The sequence below is a fragment of the Pogonomyrmex barbatus genome, unplaced genomic scaffold (assembly GCF_055798465.1).
Source record: "Pogonomyrmex barbatus isolate J1 unplaced genomic scaffold, ASM5579846v1 scaffold16, whole genome shotgun sequence".
In the NCBI taxonomy this organism is placed as follows: Eukaryota; Metazoa; Arthropoda; class Insecta; order Hymenoptera; family Formicidae; genus Pogonomyrmex; species Pogonomyrmex barbatus.
This window is the reverse complement of record NW_028297112.1, coordinates 6,323,766-6,331,700: the sequence shown is the minus strand read 5'-3', so window position 1 is coordinate 6,331,700 and position 7,935 is coordinate 6,323,766.

Below are 7,935 nucleotides of genomic sequence, written 5' to 3'. Positions count from 1 at the left end.
AATATCTAATATCTAATATCAGAATAATTAATATCTAAAGATGTCGGCAAATTGCTATCAAAAATATGATCAAAGCCTGCTGACATATTATGCCAGTAGATTGGAGACAAAAACCGAGCAAATCCTGTTAGGATTTTCCGTCAATCTGCCATCAAACTGTCCACGAGAGCAGATCCTGCTCAGTACTGCCAATTTGCTGGCATATCATGTCAACAAGCTTTGTCAACAAATCTTGATCCTAATACAAACACAGATGGTTATGGATTTGCCAATATCTGATCGAATTTGATGCCAATCAAATTGTTGCCAGCAAATTAGTATTTGGTTTACTGGGAAGTTAGTGTGTTAATTTTAATTGTATGCATCATACATATGTATTTTATTTCATGACAAAGTAGTGTACTACATATAAATTGCTTGTCAGTATTTGCTATATGACGACACCCGACTCACCCCCCCCCCTCAATATTCATAATAATATTAAGGGGTCCCCGACCGATCAACCGTCGGGGCGTCGACACGGCGATCCTTCCGCGATCCCACCGTCGTGAAAATCCCGTCGAACAATGGACGCGGCAAAACGGAGATCACGCGGCTTCACGTGCGCGCTTGTGGACAAACACGCATACGGTAAGGCCACCGCCGCCGGTCCCGCTATCGACCGCGCCACCGAATTCCTCGCGGAATTCCCGAGCGCGTTCGGCGAATTATCGCGAGGATTCCGGCAAAGGCATCCCCCGGAACTACGACCCGAGTTCGGCCGACCCGTACCCGACGACTCCCGACCGACGGCCGGCTCGGGTATATTAGGCGACTCCGATAGAGATCTATATCCGGCGAGACAGTAGCAAGTCCAGTACTGCTCTCGATACTCCCGGTCATCTCCAAAAAGCGAGGGAGGGTGCCACCTATCGTGCCAGGAGTTTCTGACCGATCGCTCCTTTGATCCACAAGCGCACAAGCTATTCACAGATTGAGGAGCTTCTCAATCTAGGCTTCGGAAAGTAAGCCCTTGTGCGCACCTTCCACCTCTGACGATCGAGAAGCAGGGAGCTTCCTGCATTCTAAACGTCATAGCACGAATCCCTGACAAACCATACACGCAAACAGCTGATCCGTCACAACAAGCCAACCGAAAACCCCGCGCACCATCGCGCCCGCGCCGCGCCTACCGTGAACGCGCCGAATTCGCAGAACCGACCGCGAGCCGAGCGATTATACGATACACAGAAACCGCATCTCTTTTCACCGTACCAACGGCGAAATTCAGAAAAATACTTGTAAATATTGTACATACAAAAACCTCAATCAGTCGGAACTGTAAATATAGACTTAGATATATATAAACTAAAGAAGCTCACGATATTTTATTTCTCTTACCAATCCTGACCATATCCGACCGACGCTATCCTGCGAAACCCGATCTACGCGAAACTAGAGACGTTTTAGCTATATATTAGTACTTTATATTTAATTTTTTGCTTACTTCAATACATTTACATTTACACATTAATGATACATTTCTGTATCATTCTTTGTCTTATTTTATTATTAAACATACTTGTCCATATTCCAAGATATTTTATGCTTTCTTCAATATTTTCTTTGAATAATTTGTGTGCATGTGTGTGTATGTATAAAATTATTATTGTTCTTTACATCTTCATTTATGTTTCATGTATTATGTTTCTCTGCATATTGCTGCATTAATTTCCAAAGATCATCATGAATACGTAAAATAACAAAAAAATTATATAGTGATTTTTTTTGGATATTGTTACTGTTCATAAATACAATAAGATATACTATCCAATTTTTTTATTAGTTTTCTTAAATTTAGTTTTACCTATAAATTATATAGATTTCCAGACTGTTTGTCATATAATATAATTTATAATTTTTAAATTGATTATAGATGAAATGCTTAGAAGGAAAAAATGATCACGATCGTGTTATCACGATAATGAAAAAAATAATTACCAGTGAATTTGCTATGCATTTAGTTATATTGGCTTTAAGAAGAAACCTTTTGAAGGATTGACGATTATTACAGTTTGATAAGAGCATGTACGACGAAACTTTTTCCTAGAAAGAGGGAAGATTCGAACGCGAGCAGATAGCGGGAATCTTCCCCCAAGATGCTTTGTTTTAGAAAACCTCAATTATCGTTCGATCTTGGTCGCAAAAAACATATTTCATCATGAGTGTCGCATCACGCATCACGTTTTGAAGCCGTGTTTCTGTGTTTGCATCCAAAAGAGCCGAAAATGTCGTACGGGGCGGCTGCAAAATACATGAAAAAGTCGAAGAGATTGGTGAAATGCTATTCTGATGTAAAAAAAAAACATCGATGACCCGATGAGCCGGATCGTGGCTCTGCATAAGTAACGATGAAAAAGGAGGACAGAACGATTTTACGGATATTTGAAAAAAATCCTGTCTATTGCATGGCGGGCAAGTCGTTTTGTATAAAAAGAATCTAAATGTGTCATGTGACACCATAAGAAGACGTTTAATGGCCTATGGAGTGAAATTTCGAGGCACATTGAAGAAACCGCTGCTGTCCAAAAAACACGTCGAGAAAAGACTCACTTGGGCGAAAGAAAATTTGAACCGTGATTGGGACGATGTAGTTTTTATGGACGAAGCTTCTTTTTGGACAAGTTCTTCCATCCGTTATACTTAGTGTATCCACACTAATAAACTTATCTAGCGGATTATTAAACACTCGGTAAAAATGCACGTTTGGGGTTGTTTCTCAAAATAGGGATTTGGCACTTTACATATCTTTACAGAGAATTTGAACGCTGCCAAAAATTTATAATAGAGCGTTATTACCATTTGCACAAAGGTGATTTACGAGGAAAAACAAAAATTGGCTACTGCAAGAGGACAATAATCCAAAACATCGCAGTCGTCTTTATACTGTATAAAAACAAAAAAATCCTGGACGTTGACGTACTGGATTGGCCGTCGCAGTCGCCAAATGCAAATCCTCTAGAAAATATTTAGGCTCATGAAGTTCAAGCTCCGAGGAAAGAAAATCTGGACTATCAAGCAGTTATTTCGACAGATACGATTTATGGAAGTCTTTGTCACAAGATTATGCTATAAAATTAGTTTCGAAAATATGCCTCGAAGATGCCAAGCAATTATTAATAATGGAGATGATTGGACAACTTATTAATAATAAAGCATCACGGTCTATATCATGTGTATTTTTTTTTAATTCATATTCCAAATAGTTTCCAAGTTTCGCCGTACACGCTCTTGTCAAACAGACTGTAAATGTATACGTATGTATTTAGCTTTGTGACGCTTAAAATTTTTTAATTTTTTTGTATAAATAAATCGAAAAATCAAGAAAATGAAATTAAAATTTATTTTTTAATAAGATCAACTTATTGATTGAGATATGCTTGGCTAAAATGTGACTTAAATATAAAATAATTCAGAAATAGTTTGTGAAATATAAATCAATTTATAAATAAATAAAATTTTAAATGTAAATAAATATAAATATTCCAAATAAATATAAATAATATAAATAAATATATGTATATATAAATAAATGTAATTTTTATTTTAGATGTAATAGCAATGACAATAAAAAAAAAACACAACAACAAAAGAAGTATCCGAGTGGATTAGCAAATGGCTTGCTGGAATTAAGCAGCGTTTTGATAGAGAAACGTGAAACGTTAAATTGTTAACCAATTTAAAACATATATTATCTTACATATATTATCTTTCTAATTTCTTAAATTATAATTTATTTAATGTGTGTGTGTGTGTATGTGTGTGTGTGTGTGTGCGCGCGCGCGCGCGCGCGCGCGTGTGTGTGTGTGTGTGTGTGTGTGTGTGTGCGTGTGTGTGTGTGCGTGCGTGCGTGCGTGCGTGCGTGCGTGCGTGCGTGCGTGCGTGTGTGTGTGTGTGTGTGTGTGTGTGTGTGTGTGTGTGTGTGTGTGTGTGTGTGTGTGTGTGTGTGAGAGTGCGTGCGTGCGTGTGTATGTATAATTATTAACAATTTAAATGATGTTTTCATTCTAGATCAAAAGTTACGGAGAAATAAATAGATTTGGAATAAAAAAGATGATTTGAAATAAAAATTAAATTTAAGTTTATTTAAAGATTGATATACATACTTTTAGAATTTTTACGATTTATGTATATTGAAGATGATTCGAATCAAGCCGAAACGTCTATGGTTAATAAAAAAAACTATAATTTAAAAAAAATAACTTGTGCATGAATTATAGCGCTGATTCTTAATAGTCCTTTCTTATATTTTCTTGTTATAAATTTATATATTTTGACCATTTTCGAATTATTACTTAATTACATGAGTATGCATAATTTGTATAATTGTTTAACATTAAATTGCAATAAGCATCAATTATGAAATGTTATTTTCCAAAAAAATTTTAATATCACTAAACCTTTTCAGCGATCTATTCTACATGATACGGTGATATGAAAAGGTACAAGTGTCGAAGAAAATTGATAGAAGAGATTTTAGCGAAATTTCACTATATTAGCTCTCAGTCTGGTAATTCAGACTATATGCAACAGCAACTTGAATGTCTCTATAATGTTTCTACAATGTCTTCAAAATTATCTCAATAATATTTCAGAATATTCCTGCAACATATTCAGAATTATCTCAACAATATTTTAGAACAGTGCTCAGAATTAGTTATCCTTTTCAGCTCGATTTCGAAGACGAAAGCCTACAGTTTTCTTACTACCGTTCGAAACTTGGCGGCCGAACCGTCGTAGCCTTATGTCTCAGGAACGTCTTACATTAAAAATGCATCATTTCCATCAAACTATTATTAAATCAATTTCTTTATTAAATTATTTTTATTTTTACAAACATTAAATTTTCTTTTTAACACATTATGTTTTATAATATTTAATGATAATAAATACGTTTATAATAAAATTATTACAGAATAATTAAAGAATTAGAATAATTAGAATTAATAAAGTTTTAACAATAGTTTCGCATCATTCATGCGGTTCTATTGTTGATACGTTTTCTCTTTAGTGGTTTCCTCAATAGGTCTATTCCATTAAAAAATAAGAAATCAAATATATGGCTTGGCAGGAAAATAAAATTCTATATTGTAAAATATGACATATAAAGAATAAAAAGAACGAAAGGAAGAGCAATTCGTATAAAAATACTAATTTGATACTAATTTGAAACGATCGTTTACATTATCCAAAAAATCAAAATATAATATTTTTACTAGAGATATATCCACAGAAATTTTAGAAGAACTAGTTCGCAACAAGAATAGTGATGCACAAGAAAAGAAAAATGTTCTTTGAATGCTTACTATCTCTGCTGATGCAAACCAGTTCTTCCAAAATTTCTATTGATATATCATCACTAGGTATATTAGGCGGTTTTAATCCAGAAGCTCCGAGAGGGATGTGGATGTGCGGGGGGAACTCGTAAGCGCAAGGTAGAGGAAAAGGGAGGAACTCGTAGACGCGGGATAGAGGAGAGGGGGGAGGGGTCTACCTTAGGGGTCTACTTCATCGGTAGTCCTTTAAAAATATGCTGCCGGGGGGAGGGGGTCTTTCTCTTGAAAATGTAATGCCGAGGGCGGTTCTGTTTTCTGTTTTTTTATGAGGAGCTGCGAAAGATGGCTTTTCGATTTTTCTTAATAATAAATATTGACACGTGTTTGTTCCTGTTTGGTCAAGCTCAGGTACCTCACAAGAGACAAATAAATTTTGGCAGCGACGCGGAATGGAAACTATAAAAATGAACAAATTCAGTAAAAAAAATATTACTCTTTTGATCGATGTTACCATTAATAAATAATATTACATCATAAATATCAAGTTTCTTAATCGACGACAGTATATGTTAAGAGAAGCGCCGATAATTCGGCTGCTATAAACAAATTGCAATTCGAAGAATCTATGACCATGCTCCGATTTCGACAAAGAGACAAAAAAATTCTTGTACTTTCGTATAGGCTTTTAGGGTCTGTTCTATTTCATTCTCATATGTGTGTGGTGCACATGTAGGAGATGCACATGCATATAGGATCTATTTTTTTAACGCCGCCCTTTCCGAACGACAAATTTTAAGAGAATGAGAAATTTCTGGTCAAAAAGAAAATGCAGATGATATATATAGATCGTTGGGCACGCGGGATCACAGTAGGTGCCTTAAAACTGTAACGAATTGAATGTGAGAGAAAGAAACAGTTGTGAAATAGTTGTGAATATTGTGATTTGAAAATATGAAAGAAAACTTCGCGAATATAATGAACGAAGTTTGGAGAAGAAGAAGAAATGAACATCAATATTGAAAATATTGACATTGACGTTGATATTGAAGAAGAGTCTTCCGACAAAGAGCATGCATTTTCTGACGACAGTGATTATCTAAGTGATCAGAGTGAGGACCTTACGGATCGTGAAGAGAAAATTGTCACACGTTCGGAACTTCTTGCTCTGAATCTCCATACAAAATATTGCATAATTCATTTTTATTATTCAACGGGTGATGCTCTGGTTGTATGTGCTGAATGCATTGTTCTTCTGACAAATACTATCGGAGCAATGTATGCTGTTAAGAAGCATGAAATAAATTTTCTTGGTATTGTTACGTCCGGGGGACTTCACGAATTCTTCTCTTTCGGGAAGACAAAAAATTAACGGCTGCTAACCCATAAGCGGAGCACTTCGAACGATCAAACAAAAAAAAATCCTAAATAAACAAACTTTCTCTCGAGATATGTCTCACTATCAAAAAAAAACACTTGGTAAACTTGGTAAAGGCTTGGTAAAAGGCTTGTCGGCGCCGACAGATTTATGACTCACCAATAAAAATTAATATTTACAAAAGCAAATCCCTAACGGATAGGAAACGCGTTGGATCGTTCGGGGATGACACTCCCCACATTGGTGGGGAAACACAAAAAGCACCAGTCAAGAAGAACCGATTAGTGGCCGTTGGCGGGCACACCAATGAGCGATTGAGAGTGTGAACTAGCGGGAGAATTTTTATTAATAATTCTATCTATCTATATTAAACCTAATTCATTCGCTGGGAAATCTGAAAATGTAAACACAACCACAATTCACAAAACACCGCTCCCCTCCTTCCTCTATATTCACAATTTTCCTAAACTATCATTTGACAAGCCAACACGGAAATCCATCACGCCCTCAGATATTCCCACCCCTCCGGAATCCTTTAAAAACCGCGACTTGGAGCGGATCGCTCTCTTCTTCCTGCTTCATCGCTACATTCACGGTCAGCACCATCTGAAATTGTTACAGTTAGAATCTGTGAGCGATTTTATTATTTTCGAGTGATTCAACGATCCAGCCTGGCCATTCCATTCCTCGACCATCACCAGCGGCCGTTACAACAAAAGTAAGTCCAAGTTTATCATTTTTTCCCCGCGGTAACTGGCAGTTTGGTTCGCGACCTCTACTTATTTATCTCTACTTATTTATCTTAAAAACACTCCAACATTCCAAATTGGCAAGCCGCCGATTAACTCGGTGAAGCTGCCTTCCCCAATTTCACAATATTCTATTCCACAACCTTCTAACCTGGCAAGCCGCCGATTAACTCGGTGAAGCTGCCTCCCCCGATTCCACAACATTCCAACCGGGCAAGCCGCCGATTGATTCGGTGAAGCTGCCTTATCTCGATTCCTCAATTTCTCTCTTATCTGACTCTCATTTATATAGTGAACCAAACAAATGCCATTCGGAACGGACGAACGAAACGGGCATTGCGACACCGTGGAGAGAAAGCGAATAAGCGGATTCGTCGCGAAACCTGCCACGCCGAAGAACTCGCGGAGCGATTAATAGAAGTAGAGCCGGGACTAGCCAACATCTCGCTGCATCAGTACGCCTCCGCCCTCCGCTCCGCGGCCGAATTCGAGAACC